The following is an 18786-nucleotide window of genomic DNA, read 5'->3' as shown; positions in this document are numbered from 1 at the left end:
GCGACCTTGAGTTTGGCAAAGATTTCATTTTTTTTTTTTAAGATTTTTTTATTTATTTGACAGAAAGAGAGAGAGAACAAGCAGGGGGAGCGGCAGGCAGAGGGAGAGGGAGAAGCAGAGTCCCCACTGAGCAAGGATCCCAATGCAGGGCTTGATCCCAGGACCCTGGGATCATGACCCGAGCTAAAAGCAGACACTTAATCAACTAAGCCACCCAGGTGCACCAAAGATCTCATTTTCTTAGTAGTATCTTTTGAAGAGCAACAGTACAAATTTTAAAGGAAAAAATGCACTGAACTTCATCGAAATTAGAAACTTTTGTTCTTCAAGAGACATTATGAAGAAAATGAAAATACAAGCCCCAGACTAAGAGAAAATACGTACAAAACTTATATCCAACAAAGGACTTGGAAGTAGAGTATTAAAATACTACTAAAACCCACTAAAGAAATACAAACAACCAAATAAGGAAAAGGGTAGGAAATTCAGACACACATTTCACTAAAAAAGATACAGATGGCAAATAAACACATGAAAGATGCTCAACGTCATTAGTCATTATGGAAATGCAAATCAAAACCCACAATGAGATTCCAAAAAACTGGCTACTAAAATGCTCACAATACTGCTGTTGAGAATGTCAAATGGTAAAGTCACTTCAGAAAACAGTTTAGGTTTTTTTTTTTTAAGATTTTATTTATTTAACTGAGAGAGAGAGCATGCATGCACCCAAGCAGGGTGGGAGGGGCGGAGGGAGAGGGAGAAGCAGGCTCCCTGATAAGGAGGGAGCCCGACTCAGCGCTCCATCCCTGGACCCTGGGATCATGACCTGAGCCAAAGATGCTTACCCAACTGAGCCACTCAGGTGCCCAGTCTGGCAGTTTCTTATGAAAGTAAACATACTCTTACCATACAATCCAGTAGCATGCGTCTTGGTATTTACCCAAAGGAGATGAAAACTATGTTCACACACGGACATTTAGAGCAACTTGATTCTTAACTGCCAAAACTTAGAAGCAACCAAGATGTCCCTCAATAGGTGACTAGAGAAACAAACCACGGGATGTCCAAAAGATGGAATATTTAGTGATTAAAAAAAAAAAAAGAGCTATCAAGCCACAAAAAGACATGGAGGAACCTCAAAGGCATACTGCTAAGAGAAAGAAGCCAATGTAAAAAGGCTACTGTATGACTGATTCCAAGAATATTACGTTCTGGAAAAGGCAAAACTACAGAGACAATAAAAGGGTCAGTGGGTATCAGAGTTCAGGAGGCAGGAGAAAGGGATGAATAGGTCAACCACAGATTTACAGGGCAGTGAAACTGTTCACATTACAGCATGATATTGAAATAACGGTAAGTAAGTGTCATGATACACTTGCGAAGACCCACACAATATTCAAAAGAGAGTGAACCCTAATGTAAACCGTGGACTTTAGTTAATAATAATGTTATCAATATAGGTTCACCGATTATAACAAATGTGTCACACTAATGCAAGATGGTAATAAATAGGAAAACTAGGAGGGAGTGAGAGAGTATATGGGAACTCTGTACTTTACCCTCAATTTTTCTGTAAACCTAAAACCACTGCTCTTAAAAAAAAAAAAAAAAAAGTAAAATTCCCTCTTTTTCATCTTTGGAAAGAAGGTGGGGGAGAAAGAGTCAAAGGAATGGACAATCTAAAGTGCTGACAAGGATGCTGAGCAACTAAAACGTTCATATTGCTGGTAAGAATGTCAAATGGTACAACCACTTTAGAAAAGAGTTTGGCAATTTGCTACGACCCACCCATTCCATTCAAGAAATGGTATTTACTCAAAAACAAAACAAAAACAAAAACTGAAACTTACATCTACACAAATGCTTGCGGGAGCTTTACGTGTAATAGCCCCAAACTGGAAAATCAAATGTCCATCACCAAATGAATAGGTAACTTATAGTGACAAAAAGCAGCAGATCACTGGTTACCTGAGGATAATGGATGGTAGTAAGACAGTGATGGGATTACAAAAGGTCATAAAGAAACTTTTGGGGGTGGGATGCCTGGCTGGCTCAGTTGGTTAAGTGTCTGCCTTTGGCTTGGGTCATGATCCCAGAGTCCTGGGATTGAGTCCCGCATCAGGCTCCTTGCTCAGCGGGGAGCCTACTTCTCCCTCTGCCTGCTGCTTCCCCTGCTTGTGCTCTCTCTCCCTCTCTCTGACAAATAAATAAAATCTTAAAAAAATATATATTAAAAAAAAAAGAAAAACTTTTGGGGGTGATGGATACATTCACGATCTTAATAAGGGTGACAGTTTCACAGGTATATACATATGTCCAAATTTCCCAAATTACATATTTTAAATGTGCAGTTTATGTCAATATCTCAATCAAGCTACAAAAATTTTATTCTATAACATTACAAGCACTGCAACTCTGGCCATTACTAAGCCAATTTATGTCATACCAGGAATCTCAATACCTTACAGATGCCCCTCCTCTGATTTTTAAAACTATTACTCAGACAAGTAGCCCCTTTATTTGCCTGACTATAAATGAATTCTGACTCTAAAAAATAAAATTTCCATCACTGGACAGATATATCCTAATTGCGAGCATTCAAAAACTCTGAAGACAATTTCTAAGAAGGATTTTCCCTAATAATATTGGTCACCTCTGGTTAAGAAGAACTGGATGGCTGGGGAGGAAGACTTCCACTATGTATCTTTTCAAATTTTTTAAACTTTGTACATATAATCTACTCGAAGCCATATAAAATTCAAATTTAAAGAGAATTTTAAAAGTGTTCCCAAAACATTTAAATAATATAATGACAATAGTCTCCCAGAATGATTAAAGAAAGCAATATTTACCTAGATGCAATGAATGGTTAATTCTTAAAGATAACTTATTAGCCACAACTCATATGTAATTTCAAATTGGTTGATCACACCTCATATACAATGTTAATAATTTGTAAACAAGCCTGCTCATCCTTAAAAGATAAGGAATGTGACTGTGATGACAAGGTAGAATTATAATAGAGAACATCTACAACAAAGGGAGTGATTGAAGTTATTCACCCATCATAGTGGCGTTCTTCTGGAAACTTGTCCCTCTGACCATCTCTACCTCCAAACGCCCACCGAATTACTGAGTGTCACCAAACTAGCACAGTGTGGTCCCACACCCCTCACTAAACTGATGCCCTAGGGGTAGGCAACTGACTCAAACAGGAACCAATTGAGACAATATCTAGAAATTACAAATAGATTACCAAAAACAAACTGTAGGAATCAACAGGTACTGAGCTGTGCTAATGAAGTACTACATGTCTTGTTGATGCCCACCTTTTATTTCTTCTGTCTGAAATGCTTCCTCCTGGGGTGCCTGGGTGGCGCAGCCGTTAAACGTCTGCCTTCGGCTCAGGGCGTGATCCCAGCGTTCTGGGATCGAGCCCCACATCAGGCTCCTCCGCTAGGAGCCTGCTTCTTCCTCTCACACTCCCCCTGCTTGATTTCCCTCTCTCACTGTCTGTCAAATAAATAAAATCTTTAAAAAAAAAAAAAAAAAGGAAATGCTTCCTCCCTTTATTCTACCTGTCCAAACCATCTTTTAGAGACTCAGTTTAAGCCTTCCCTATCGCCCTCACCTGGTCATCTTTCCCTCTATAAATGACGGATGTGGAAAATAATTATCCTCTATACACTGACAGTATGCTAGGCATTATTTTTCTCCTTCTCCTTTCTCCTTTTTTTTCCAGTATGCTAGGCATTTCACATACAATACCACTTAACCTAAACTACATCAGAAATGACAGCACTTGCTGTCTCTCCACTCACCATGACAAAGAACCATCTTTCTTAAAGGATATTACTTCCTATAATAGCTTCCTTACTCGTCTATGTGTCTACATGTGTTCCCTGCATCAAGACTACAACACTCTCAAATATAGGAACCATGTCTTCTACTTCATTCTTCTCAACATCCTTCTCTCTTCCCTGCACTTCTCCCCTCCATTTTCAAAATATACTCTTCCCTTCTCACTACTCATTACTACTCTTAATAAAAGCTCCTATTTATAATAGCTTGCACTATGCTTACACTCTGCTAAGTGCTTTCAAACATTTCACCATCTTCAGAACACTCCCATAAGGTAGATACTATCTCCCGATTTCAGAGATGGAAAAAGGCTTGGAGAATTTAAAGAACTTGCTCTCATAGAATGAACCTAAGATCTATAAAATATCACTGTCACCACAATCACATCCCCCACTGTAGTTCCCCACTCACCCCACACTCATCTGCTACGGCAGTTTGTACTATGCCAACTTGGTTAAGTTTAAACTACATTTCCCAGGATCCTCTTCCCATATGACTCCAGATTAGAGTTGGCCAAAGGAGGAAATTACTCCGAAGATCAGGGTTAGATAAACAGGTACAGAGTTGCCGGCAGATTCCACCATGTTTCTGCTCTCCCCTGCTCTGCATACAGCTCTTCCTGATTGCACCTTGCTGACCAAACAGCACCTGCAGGTCCACCACCAAAACCTTGGCTGAAAACCACAGAAGAGGTAGCTATGCAGAGGCAACAGCTTTCCACAGACTTTCCACCAGCTTTACTGTATGGTTCCACTCCAGCACGTGGCATACTAGACTCCTCAGATTTAACTACACTCTGATTTACCCACTGCACCACTGCTTCAGAAAGGCTGATTACTGACTTTGATCTGCTAATTCCCCCTTACAGAGTCTGATTTCTGAGTTTCTCCCACAAATCCCTTATTCCATAATACAGCACTTCTCCTTCCCTGACTGAACCCTAACTAATGCAACTACTCAAACCTCCTCCCAATCTTTTTTTTTTTTTAAGTAATCTCTACACCGAAGGTGGGGCTCAAACTTACGTGCTTGATGTAATGAGCACTGGGTATTATATAAGATTGATGAATCCTGAACTCTACCTCTGAAACTAGTAATACACTAGGTTAGTTAATTAATTGTATTTAAATTGAAAGAAAAGAGTCACATGCTCTACCAACTGAGCCAGCCAGCTGCCCCAAGCCTCCTCCCAATCCAATTACCAAGAAATCTCTGCAAACTTTCCTTCTGAAATCTTCCTGCATAACCAAATCTAGACCACTTGGTCTTTTCACAGCCTCCAATCAAGCCTTCTTTTATAGTTCTACATTGCCCATCCTTGCTTCCAAACAGGTTGAAGTGTCCCTTATTCTAAAGAAACCATGGGGCACCTGGGTGGCTCAGCTGGTTAAGCGTCTGCCTTAGGTTCAGGTCATGATCCCAGGGTCCGGGGATTGAGCCCTGAGTCAGAACTCTTGCTCATCAGGGAGCCTGCTTCTCCCTCTCCCTCTGCCCCACCCCACCCCCCCAGCTCATGCTCACACGTTCCTTCTTTCTCACTCTCAAAAAAATCCTCAAGAATAAGAAAAAGAAACTGTATCTCCCTACTTGATCCTTCCATTTACAAAAAAAGCAAGATTTAAATGACAGAAAACACCAGAGTGGGTATCAGATTAACATATCAGTATCAATTTATTAGCTAAGAACAAGCTAAGAATACTTAAGGTACTTCTATGCTCTGGTTGGAGACATGAAGATGGAGAAACAAAGAACAATGATATGGAAGGATTCTGAGAAGAAAAATATTTGTTGTGTGGTTTGTCCCAAATGTTTTTTCCACTAAGAAGTAGAAAAGCTTCATTTTTTTATGTAATCATTTTGGGCTTATACAAATATATCCCTAAATTATTTAAAAATTTCTAGTGGGCATTAAAGACTGAATGTACAATTTTTCCAATACTTTTTTTGCTCCTTTTCCAAAAAGATCTTCCCTCTCTTTTCAGCTCAAGTATTTCCAAAGTTTTGGTTCCCTGTTCATAACATGAGAATAATTCAGTTGTTATTTTCTAGGGCTCAATGTTTACTATCCTGGATTTTATCACTGAACTGTTCACATATGATTCTGATTTCTATCACATTAGTTCTGAAGTTATTCATTCACTCTTTCAACAAGCATTTTACTGAAAGCCTATTATATGTCAAGCTCAATGCAAGGTATCTGGCTATAAACTAACGTTAAGAGATCTCATTCTGCCAAATTAGTCACACTTAAACAGAGCTATCTATCCTCCAAATGCTGCCCTATAACAAATCTTCCCTGGACTACAGTGATCTTAACAACCCCCCAAGCAGGAGAACTTCAATCTCTTTTTCTATTATGTTGTGGGTCTCACAGGCTAGACAGGTCCTTAAGAAATCACCTAGGGCAACTTTTTCAAATTCAGAAATGTTGAAGCCCTCTGTCACAGTCTATTTCTAATTAATGTCAGATTTAAGACTGAACTCAGGCTTTCCTACCTACCATTAGTGTTCAACAAACAGTATGGAATATAGTTTGTGGTACTCCCTTCAGGAAAACTCTAGGCAAGAATCCCTCTGGCACATCCCTGAGTAAACCTCTTGACAGGCAGTATGCAACAGTCCATGACTACAGGGCAAACTTTGTAGTACTGAGTAATAATATACATTACATGATCTCAGACCACATAACTAATCTACCCTTTCCCAAATCATAAGACAAGATTATATAAGCAGGGATATGGTTCAGGGGTGAAGTTGTTAAAATGAAGCCATGTACTGCTTACAAACTAGATGGTTAACATCATACCATCTCTCAAAGTAGACTTTTATCAATACTAAGGCTGGGCTACCTTCTACTTCTTTGTTTCCTTAGAGTAATCTAAGCAACTCAGATATTTTATATATAGTTTGATGTACTCTTCTCTGACATGTTATACAAAATCCTACTAATTTTAAAAAAGAGTCCAGTGGCTATTTTAAAATGCTTAAACGGATTTAAAAATACACTAAAGCCATCACATAAATCATGAAGTTAATCTCTCCTTAAATTAAATCAGAGGACATTAGTCTCATTTCCTTATTGTATTAAAACAAAAAACTGAAATATTTTGTATTAAAACTCCACAGGGGTGGCTGGGTGGCTCAGTCAGTTAAGCATCTGACTCCTGATCTCAGCTCAGATCTTGATCTTAGGGTCATGAGTTCAAGCCCCACACTAGGCTCCACGCTGGGCATGGGGCCTACTTAAAAAAATGGGAGTGGTGCCTGAGTGGCTCAGTTAAGTGCCCCACTCTTGATTTAGGCTCAGGTGGTGATCTCACAGTCCTGGGATCAAGGCCCACCTCAGGCTCCGTGCTCAGCTGGGAGTTTGCTTGAGATTCTCTCTCTCCCTCTCTGCCCCTCCACATCCCCTCCTACGTGTGCTCTCTCTAAAATAACTAAATCTTAAAAAAAAAAAAAAAAAACTCCACAAATACCACTAAAATGCAGTCAAGTAAGTCAAACTTAACTACAGCAATCACAAACTTTTCAAATAATGATAATTAAGCATCTTTAGGTCAAATCTAAAACAGAATATGACTTGAGAACAATTAGCAATTATTAAATAATAGCACAGAAACAATTACAAACTGACTTCATTTTAAGCTGTAGCTCTGTTCCCAAAGATTAAAAAAAAAAAAAATCAATTCATATTTTTCCCACTGGCTCCTATTACTAATTTCCAAAAATAATTTTTGAACAGTATTCCACAGCACTGCTTCTGTGGTAGGACTGTTCACAAATACTTGATGTTCTCCTTCTGGGTATTTGGAAATATTGAACTTTCCCACCCTGTTCAACTCAGGTACAGCCATGAGACTTCCTCTGGCCAATATATGTGGTTGGAAGTGGTAAACGTTTCTCCCAGGTAAAAGCTTTAAAAGCCAGAGTGTGCTTTCACACATTGTATTTTCCTTCTGTCCTGGTGTGAGACTGTAATTTATAATAAAAAATATGTATCTGATCTTAGTCCCCATTTCTGGCAAAGAGCTCAGAAAAACCAGGTCTTTTTTTTTTTTAATTGAAGTACAGTTGACATGCAATGTTACCTTAATTTCAGGTGAACAATGTAGTGATTCAACAAGTTTGTACTTTATGATATGCTCATCACAGGTGTAGCCAGAATAATGTAGGTGTCTTTTGTTATTCATAACGAATACCTTTAAGCCACACCTCAGTTTATATTAATGAGATGACTTTTGAAAAGCGCCTAGTGATGGAAGCAGGTTGCCAAGAGAAAACGTTTTATGTGATTAGAGGACTGGAACTTTGAGCCTCTTTCCTTGGCTTTTAGGGAGGGGAAAGGGGCTGGAGATTAAGCTTAACTACCAATGGCCAACTAATTTAATCAATCATGCCTAGGTAAGCCTCCATTAAAAACCAAAGAAGATGGGATTTGGAGAACTTCCTGGCTGGTAGACACCTGGAGGTTTTGGAAGAGTGGCACACGGAAGAAAGGATGGAAGCTTCACAGCCCCCTCCTTTCCCCAAACACTGCCTTATGCATCTCTTCCATCTTCTTGTTTCTGGGTTATATCCTTTTATAATAAACCAGTAATCTAGTATTTTCCAGAATTCTGCTGAGTTGCTCTAGCAAATTAACTGAACCCAGAAATTCCAAAGATGGGAACCTCTGATTTACAGCCCACTGGTCTGAAGCATAGGCAACTACCTAGCCTTGCCACTGGGTCTGAAAGGAGGGCAGTCTTAACCTGTGGGATCGGACAGTACCTTTGGCTGGTATTACAGAATTTCTTAAGGTGTGGAAACCCCTCCCACATACACATTTCTGTTCACAAGAGGTGTCAAAGTACTGAATGTGAAGAGGTTCAGAACAAGCCCCCTTCAAATATGCCACTTTGGCAGGTAGACTAGTTTGAACTCAAGTCCATCAAGGCCCAAAAGATTCAGAAAGAGCTTTTTACCTCCCCTTAACTGCCTAAAAGAATTTAGATAGAGGGTCTGGTCTATCTAAACTATCACCACAGATAACTACAAAGAATATGGGGAGGCATGGTAATTGCAAGGGAACTAACAGGGCCTGGAGAGCAAATTCCTCTCTGTCCAACTGTCTCCACAAAGCATGGCAAACATGTTTACCAAACATCTGCTCTTCCCATCTTCCCATAAATTGTTTTCCTCCCCCACTTTGAAGTCCCAGACCTCTACCCCTTCTCCTTTGCTCAGGACAGCATATAAGCCTCAACTGCCTACCTGTGGGTCTCATATTCTTATGGGGCTCCCGTACATACATAATTCAATTCAGTTTATCAGTCTTATGACAATTTACCAAAGAACCTAGAAGGATAAAGAAAAATTTTTTTCTTCCCATGAAGCACAATATAAAGGAAAAACACAACTATAGTGTATTTTTCCTTTACCTATGGCAACCAGTTATGTTCCAGATAGTGGCTGCTCCCAAGTGAAGTCCCAAGGTAAGGCTCCAAAGTAGGATTCAAATAAGGATGACAATGTTGAGAAGCAGCAGCCCAACTGACCCTCAATGAACACACACCGTAGCAAAAAATAAATATTTGTTGTTTTAAGCCCCTGACTTTGAGGGTTACTATTCACAGCCTATTAAGAATGATAGTCTAAAACTTAATTTAAAAATTACACTGAAAATTCCTCATGTTCATTCAAGAAATTTTATCAATTCTCTGACCAAGTACATTAAACTCTCTCATATCACTTCTCCTAGATACCAGAAAAATTAACATACTTCCCATACCATTTACTTAAAATGGACCAGTTTATTTTCATTCCACTGAAAACTGTACCTAATACAAACAAAGAAATCATTCAGGTTTACCCCAATATTTATCAGAACTCTCTGATTTAGCAATTATAAAGAATGAGAGGTAAGAATAATATCTGGGGGCGCCTGGGTGGCACAGCGGTTAAGCGTCTGCCTTCGGCTCAGGGCGTGATCCCGGCGTTCTGGGATCGAGCCCCACATCAGGCTCCTCCGCTGGGAGCCTGCTTCTTCCTCTCCCACTCCCCCTGCTTGTGTTCCCTCTCTCGCTGGCTGTCTCTATCTGTCGAATAAATAAATAAAATCTTTAAAAAAAAAAAAAGAATAATATCTGTATTTGAGTGTGTTTTCCAAAAATTATGTTGGCCCTACCCCCAGAAGACTCCAATGAAGATATTTCCAAGGAGAATGCTTCATGTAAATAATGTGGAGGCAGAGAGAAGGCTAAGGAACGCCTGCTCTAACTAGAAGAGCCATGCAAAATCCCCAACTCTACTATTGTGACTACGAACAAGATTCTTAACACCTGTAAGCCTTAATTTCTTTGCCTGTAAAATCAGGAATAATATGGTCTACACTGGTTACTGTAAAATTAATGTGTGTAAAGCTTCTGGCATGTAACAGACATTCAAATGTTACTTCTTCCTCCCAAGATACAGTTTGAAATTTGTAGAAAACTGTGTGATTCCCTCAATGCCAGAAGACATGCCTTTATGAAACATAAATGAAAGCTAAAGACCAGGCTGAGATGCAAAACAAGGATGAGAGGGGGAAAAAATGGGAAAGACCAAGGATTACCAAGATAATAAAAATTTAACTACAGAATTAAAATACCCATGAGATGAAAAATATTTTTTAGTACACATTGGAGGGCAAAAGAGCAAAACTGTGAATGTGGTTATGCAACCACACTGTGTCAAACACAAGCAGCTCTCCTCGGATGCAAAGTAAAATAACAGAGATGAAAATATTGAGAGATGATGACAAATATGAAGGATGGAGAATGGAAATCTGAAAACTATACACACTGCCAAAGAACCATAATACAAAGAAAAAAACAAAGACACAGATTGGGGGGGGGGGGAAGACCTGAAAGAACTAAGATAAAATTGAGATATTATGACTATTAGCTTTCAATCTACATTCCCTATTCATTTAAATATCTTATAATACATCCATTAACTCAGAAATAGAAGGCAAAGAATCAACATTTTCTCTTACCCAACCTCCTTAACAAACCAACTTGGCAAATTAACCAACACTCTCTAACTTTCTAAAATGTCTTCTGATAAAATGTTGAACATTCAATATTTATTAAGCTTATTTTTTACCAAACCAGTACATTGCCACATTCATCAATTTACCAAGAATCAAATATGTTTATGTACTTGTTATAATTATATAGTTTAAATATTATATAAACCAATGAAATTGTGAATGTGAAGAGTTTTTGTTTCTATGAAAATGAAGTTGAGTGTTTAGAAAGACTCAAAGGCTAAGTTTCAAATAAAAAAAACTATCGTTAAAGTGGGCATAGGTGAATAAACTGTAAAAGACTAAGGGGAATAATCATACAATTCTAGATGGATTATGTAACTCACACTTCTTTACATATCCATTTTTTTTTAAAAAATAAAATATTTAGGGGCGCCTGGGTGGCTCAGTCGTTAAGCGTCTGCCTTCGGCTCAGGGCGTGATCCTGGCATTCTGGGATCGAGCCCCATGTCAGGCTCCTCCGCCGGGAGCCTGCTTCTTCCTCTCCCACTCCCCCTGCTTGTGTTCACTCTCTCACCGGCTGTCTCTCTCTCTCTGTCAAATAAATAAATAAAATCTTTTAAAAAATAAAATAAAATAAAAAAATAAAACATTTAAAGTAAAAATGTGTCATTTCTAATTCCCTTATGTTTTTAAAAAATTAAACTAATTGCATCAAAGAGAATGATTTCTATATACATCAAAATATACATAATCTAAGTGAACTATGGGAGATTTTTACAATGCTGATAAATGTTTTTTGAACACTTTTTATATGCAAGGCACTATACTAAACATATTATCTCATTTAAACCTCATGACAAACCTATGACTTAGGTACTGTTATCTCTATTTTACAGATAAGTGAGGCATACAAAGGATAAACAGCAAAGCTGGGACTCACATTCAAGTCTGACTCCCAAGTACATACTCTTCACTGATTATTAATTTTTTTCTTCTTTACCTTTTCTATATTTAATTTTTTTCAATAAACATTATAATCACAATCAGGTAGTCCGTAGAGTTTACTAATTTTGTTAACTCAGTTCAAGTACCGCCTCCTCTTCAGGGCCTTCTAAAATGCCCTCCCCATCCTGGTACATAGTAGGCACTCCATGGATGGTAAAGACAGTGCTCTGGCAAAGCAAATCTAATTTTCTGGTTGCCCTGATAAGGCAGAGAGGCAACATGTGCGATTGTTAAGAGCACAGATTGTGGAACTAGACTGCCTGCATTCAAGTTCCACCTCCAACATGCGCCAAGAAGTGTGAACATGCGCAAGTTACTTATTGTCTCTGTGCTTCAATTTCCTAATCTGTAATAGGAGTATAATAATAGTCACTAATTCACTGGGTTGTTAACAGGGATTAAATGAGCATATACTTAAATCAGTGCCTAGAATGTAGAAATTGCTTAAATGTGCTAAATAAATAAATAATACCACAAAAGAAAACTCAACCAGCAAAGTAAGAAGAAATGTTTTGTAAATGATCAGTGATTTGGTAGGCACCACTTTTAAGAATCTCAGGACACTATAAAAAGACGTCCCTTCTGTCAATTCTGTTATTTACTCAATAAACATTTGGCTCCCGGCATTGTCCTAGGTGCAACAAAATCAACAAAATACTGCCTTTGTCCTTGAAAGAGCTAACTTCCTAGTGGAGGACACAGAAATAATTATAGCACAATGTGGTGAGTACCGTGGTAGAGGCAGGTGCAGTGTGTTTGAGGAGCATTCTGAGGTAGTGGTGATGAGGGGACCTAATTTGGGAATTACCAAAAAATGCTGATAAAATCATACCTTAAACTATTATTTCAATTTGTCATTATTAAAGTCCACACAAATGACTAACCGCACAAATGGGAAAAATTACCTTTAGAAAAAACTCCCAAAGTTTATAAACCACACAGCACTTATAAAATTTATGGTACTACGAATCTCAAACAAAACACTGAGCACTTGTAAGAAAGGCAGTATGCAAGTTAGAGGAAGGAATCCAAAGATTCTACCCTATCCTATCAGTTGGGAAGACAAAGTGTAACAAAAAAATTAAGCAACAATCTCAGAGTTAAATAACAATAAAGACAACAATACAAAATATGTTACAAAGCCAATCCATGATTAACGTCATAAAAAACGCAGTCAACCAATGTTCCCAATAAATCCCAGGGATGTACAAGGCAAAGAACACAAAACTACACAGACACGTTTCTTATAAACCTAAGTGTGTGTACAGATGGAGAGCTATACCTCACACAACACTTGAGAATAAGGGGAAAGATTCTTTATTTCTATGCATACAGTTCATCCTGACTTACAAAAGAGATGTGTGAAAAAATTTCATGTAAACTGTTTAATGAATTAAATCATATTTTTTAAAAACATTATTTTAGAGAGATGAGAGAGCACTCACACGTGCGTGCAAGCACCCACCGATATTGGGGGAGGGAAAAGGGCGGGGGGGGGGGGGGAGAGAGAGAGAGAGAGAGAGAATGAATCCCAAGCAGACAACCAGAGAGGAAATCCAGAGTTGGACACCTAACCAACTGAGCCACACAGTCGCCCCCAAATCATATTTTTAGTAAGAGAATGTGTTACTTAAGTAAATCCTATTATGAAACCTTCTTTAAAACATTAACCTAAAAAAAATTTTTTTTAAACCAATAACCTATTAAATGTCAGTTAATTAGTTGGGAAATAAATTCAATTTTATATTACATATATTTATTTCTACCTGGCTCAATTAAAATGAGGTTCACCTCTAAATGTAGCCAACATACCTCATTATCACAAATCATAGATTGTATTCATAAAACAAGTCACAGGAAAGTAATATACAGCATAGAGAATATAGCCAATAATATTATAATAACTACATAAGGTGACAGATGGTATCTAGACATACTGTGGGGATCATTCTGTAATGTACAAAAATATGGAATAACTATGATATACACCTAAAACTAACTGGTTACTGTGTGTCAATTATATTTCAATAAAAAGAAATTCATAAATGTTTACGAACTTGATCATTATGGAATGAAAACACTAAGTGAAGTTAAAAAAATTTTTAATTCTTAAACTTCACACAGTGGTAGAATTACAATTAGAATTTAGACCTCTGACCCTCAATCCAGTGCTCCTTGCATTATACCAGAAAATAGACAGTTTCTCAAAATGTTTTTAGTAAATCCATTCTTCCTTTATTATATTTCTAGTTATTTCTGTCAACAAATATTGGCTAAGTAAAACTTAAACGCACTCCTTCAGTCAGAGTCCAGGAAAAGACAGGCATTGAGTTTTTCCCATTTTTCACAAGCGAGGGTTTTTTTTTTTTAATTCATAACAGGAGATATATTGAATTCATAATTTAAAATTTTTAAAACCCACAGAATCTGATTAATATAGCTGTATAGGATATTTTGTTATTCCTGTGACTTGTTTCTATGTATATACCAAAAAAAGATTGCTAACCCTGAAATTCAAAAGTTAGCCTAACAAGGGTCAGCAATATATGCTACAACTGTTCAGTGACAGATTATTGGAGAACAGCTAGCACTTCAGTGCTAATTTATCATGTGACAGATTACTAACTGCAGTGGGGAAAATATACCTTACCTTAACTCCCATAACCAAGTGATCAAACTCAGCACCACAAATAATGGGACTTGACAGCATATGACCTGATGGGAAGCAATATGAACTATACAGTATCACTTAAGGGTTATTCTCGCCCAAAATATTTAATTTGAAATTAATCAAGCCTTTAAAGCTAGCTTATAGTTAACTAACACAGGGGAACAAAGGAACACACTAAATGACACCATGAGGGGGGAACAAAACAGACGAGTAGAAAATGTGACTCATTTTATAAGACAACTGACTTGATCTCTTTTTTTTTTTTTTAGAAAAAAAGCAACCTCATTTTAAAAGGGGGAGGTGAAACTTCTAGATTCGAAGAGATCAAAGAGACTTAAGCAAACGCAGTGAATAAACCTTGTATCCTGGTTTGGTGTGGGTGGGTGTAAAAAACCATAAAAGACCTAACAGCATAAATAGGAAGATTTAATTATGAATGTTAGATTACATTAAGGAATTATCAATTAAGAAACTATCAACTAGTTATTGATTAGACAATCTGAACTAAAAAAAACTAACGATAATGGTATTTTGGATATGGTAGGAAATGTCCATCTTTGGAAATGTATGCTGACATATTTAGGTGTTAAGTGTCATGTTTACAGCTTAGTTTCAAATGGCTGAGCCAAAAATTATACACATACATTTACAGATAAAGAAAATACAGTAAGATGTCAACAAATACTGAATCTATGGATGTTCACTCTATTAGCACTTTCCTGTACGCCTGAAATTGTTTCATAATAAAAAAAAGTTGGGGGAGGGTGTTGAGCAGCCCAGAGAGCTCCAATTCTACAAGGGAAAAAAAGATCAATCCAAAACCAAAAGCTGTCGGGACCCTAACGTGACTTCATTTTAATATAGCATCTATTACAGTTTACCGGTTTGGTATCAACAAGGTGAACTAAAAATGAAAGACCCATTAATAGACTGAGTCCATAATGTAATCCAATTTTTAAAAATAGCTTTAAATAGCTACTTCTCTCAAAAGAGACACATGGAGATCATGCCAAGATAACCGTTCTATAATGCTATCACACTCAACATTAATCAACAGGACTCAACATAGTTCGCATTTTAACCAAACAGCAAATCAATCTATAGACCAACCACTCATCAACTCTATAATTTGACCTTTTCTCTACAGGAATACAAAAACGTTCAGCTACAAATTTTCTTGAACCCGTTAATATACTGGAGAAAATTATAGAGTACAGGAATTAGGCATCAGTACATTTCTTAAACATTTGCAACTACAAGTGAAGCCTCAACTACTCAAAGGAATCAATATTTTCTTCTATAAAGAGAAGTATTTTATTTTTCACTAACCATAATCAAAGAAATAATACAGGCCAATGCTAAAATGACAAATTTTAAACACTTATCAGTCACCACAAACAGATGAAAGGGAAAAAAATCACACCATTAAAAGATAACTTTCTACGATATTCTACACACTAATTTTGACACTCAACTCAGAAATATTGCATAAGACTGCACCAATTACTAAGTATGTTCAGCCATTGCCACATAATTCAGCAACAAGTTTTGCAATAAGGAAATCTCAAGCTAATAACCCAACTGCGAGTTCCCCGTATGTGTCAAGAAAAAACTGCACAAATAAAATTGTAACTGTTCAGGAAATATGCATTTTAACGATTATATTTCTTCTTTTGTCATCTTTTTTAAATATATATTAGTCTTTATTACATTTCTTCTTTTAATAAAAGCGACATTTTTTCTGTTCAGTCCTACTGCAAAAGGGTAAAGGTGCCCGCTGCCACCTTTTAAGAGTAATTTTTTAAAAGAAGAAAAAAAAGCCAAGAAAATGATTTGACTAGGCTGCAGCAAAACACTTGGAACAGCCCACGTTAGGTATAAGAAAACCACATCTACCTATGACGTTTAGAATTTACTCCCAGGAAGAAACTCTCCAACTATTCTCATTTTCTTCACATATTTATTTTTTCAAGACTCAAAAATACAGTCCTACAGAAAAGACATCATATTTGAATCAAGGCTGCCCGGATTACCAGCTGCATGACCTTGGGCAAATTCCCTAATCTCCCCAAGACTCAATTTTTCATCTGTAAAATGGGGAGACACGTACTGACCTCACTGTGCTGAGAAGATGAAGTCAGACAATGCAAGACAACTGAACGGTAAGTGCTAGCTTAAAGCTTGAAGGAAGAATCAACCCCCATCAATAGATGATCACAATGTGACAGTGCAAAGACAAGTACTTTCTCGCTTACGGCATATAACATTTCTTCTCCCAGGGACCAGCTGCAATCTTCCTTCTAAAATCCCCGCAGAATACATGTCTGACAGATACACAGCCCAGCAGTCTACTTCGCTCAGACCTGGGCTTCAGGACAGGATGCGGAGACCCCCGAGATCTGTCCACCCGGAGCAGGAAAACCACCTTGCGAAATCCCCGCCTGGGTAGCTGCGCAAAGACCCGCCGCGGCCCCCTCCCCGCGGCCCCCGCCCCACACAAACACAGGCACGTACCGGCCGCTCCGCGGGGACGTAGGGAGCCGCAGGCCCGAGGAGGGGCCGCCGCCGCCTCCGAGCCCGCCCCTCCGCCCCCGCGCGGCCTGTCACCGCGCCCCCCGGTCGGGGGAGGCCGCGGGCCCCCGGGGGCCGGAGGGGCGCGCGAGGAGTCTGGCGCGGGCCGGATCCCTCCTTCACATGGAGCCCGCGCCGGGCGGGGTGGCGGGCGCGTGGACCGTAGCGGCCGGCCGGGGCCTCTCGGCGCCCCTGGGTACTTCTCGCCGCCGCGGCCCCGAGGCCCGCGCGAAGCTGAGCAGGAAAGGAGGAAGCCGTGGGCCGGGCGCCGCCAGAGGCCGGAGAAGGGGCGGGAGCGGCGACTCCGCGGCTGGAGGTGCCCGGCCTGCCGGTCGTCGTCCTCGTCCTCGTCCTCGTCGTCGCCGCCCCACGCCGCGCGACCCCTGAACGCCGCACCCAGCGGCCGCACCACCTTCGTCAGGCGCCGCCGCTGAGGGCAGCTGGGCCGCCACTACACACGGACCCGTGACGTCGGGCGTAGCGCTGCGCACGTCACGGCTGGCTCGCCCGTGCGCGCGCAGCCCTCCGCCCGCCGGGAGCGGAACCCGCCGCGGGCGCGCAACCCGCCGCGGGCGCGCGCGCCCAGCCTGCAACACCACACGAAGGCCAAGGGGAGCGTTCCCGCGCCTGCGCAATTACCGGCTGCGCCCACGCACGCTCTGTTGCCCCCACCGCTCGGCAGTGCGGGGATTCCCAACTCCGGTCAGCGCCGGCGCCAGCCCCGCCCCCCGCTCCAGGACCCGTGCGTCCCCCACACGCACGCGCGCGGGAGTTCGCCTCCCCGTCCTGCGGGAGTTCTCCGCGCCCGAGACTTCCAAGCAAACTCAGGGGAGCAGCAGAGCAAGGAAAGGCTGCGACCGACTCTGAGTCTTTGGCATGTTGTTTGCAGGCAAAAAGCCATCTGCCTCTTAATTTTCGGACTTCATTGCATAATTTTTTTTCTGAAGGGCTTTAGAAATTATTGTCGGCTTGTCAACTAACAGTAAACCACCACCCGCCCCCCCCCCCAACCACACACACACCCGGTATCGGCCTTCTAAGTTTTACAGCTGTTCTCTGTTTAGTTCCTATCACCGTTCTAGGTCGGCCGAGCAAGTACTACTTTCCCAGTTTACCAGACCTGGAAACAGCCCGGAGAGATGAGTTGACAGCCCACCCCTAGAGCTAGTGGCAGAATTTGAAACCTGAATCTCTTTCAACTGAATCCTTCCTCCGCTCCCCATCGCCCACAGGATAAAAACACAAATTAATCGCGTTGGCTTTGGAGGCCCTCCGCGAAGTGACTAACCTGTATTCCGACTGTTTTTAGCCCACGGTACTCTGACCCAAAAAGCATCTTTCCCGCCCCATCTCTTCTTTCCTCAAGTACCCCCTGACAACTTCCTGTACCAGTTTTTCCCTCGCTCAGCGTCTACTTGGTTTCTCGGTACATTATGTATCCCACCCCCTTCCTGCGTATTCCAGACCACATTTCCACTCCAGCAGTTAGTTGAATTGAGAGAGATGGGAGCCGCACCCGCCAGGTCTGGAGGTAAGCAACTGCTCCAACTTAGGGAGCCCTAGCTGCTCAAGGGAGCTGGCATCCGTGGGGCAGGGGCTGAGGGAGAGAGTGTTGTGTAATAACAATATGTGGGTCCCCTTCCTGGAATTCTCATTACAGATC

The 18786-nt window shown here is 40.3% G+C and overlaps 1 protein-coding gene across 3 annotated transcripts in view; it reads right to left on the bottom strand.

Annotated features, from left to right (window-relative positions):
• Nucleotides 1–17599, bottom strand: part of MAP3K2 (mitogen-activated protein kinase kinase kinase 2) — an 80340-nt gene extending 62741 nt beyond the window's left edge. For 2 of the 3 annotated variants that reach the window (XM_026510202.4, XM_026510203.4), the window contains exon 1: nt 17067–17599. The gene's annotated coding sequence lies outside the window, so the exon portion shown is untranslated. Of the gene's footprint in view, nt 1–16807; nt 16944–17066 lie in introns of those variants that run through there. The other variant, XM_044388311.3, reaches the window with a different exon arrangement.
• Nucleotides 17600–18786: the final 1187 nt, after the last annotated feature.

The sequence above is a fragment of the Ursus arctos genome, unplaced genomic scaffold (assembly GCF_023065955.2).
Source record: "Ursus arctos isolate Adak ecotype North America unplaced genomic scaffold, UrsArc2.0 scaffold_1, whole genome shotgun sequence".
Lineage (NCBI taxonomy): Eukaryota > Metazoa > Chordata > Mammalia > Carnivora > Ursidae > Ursus > Ursus arctos.
This window is presented reverse-complemented; position numbering and strand designations above follow the sequence as displayed.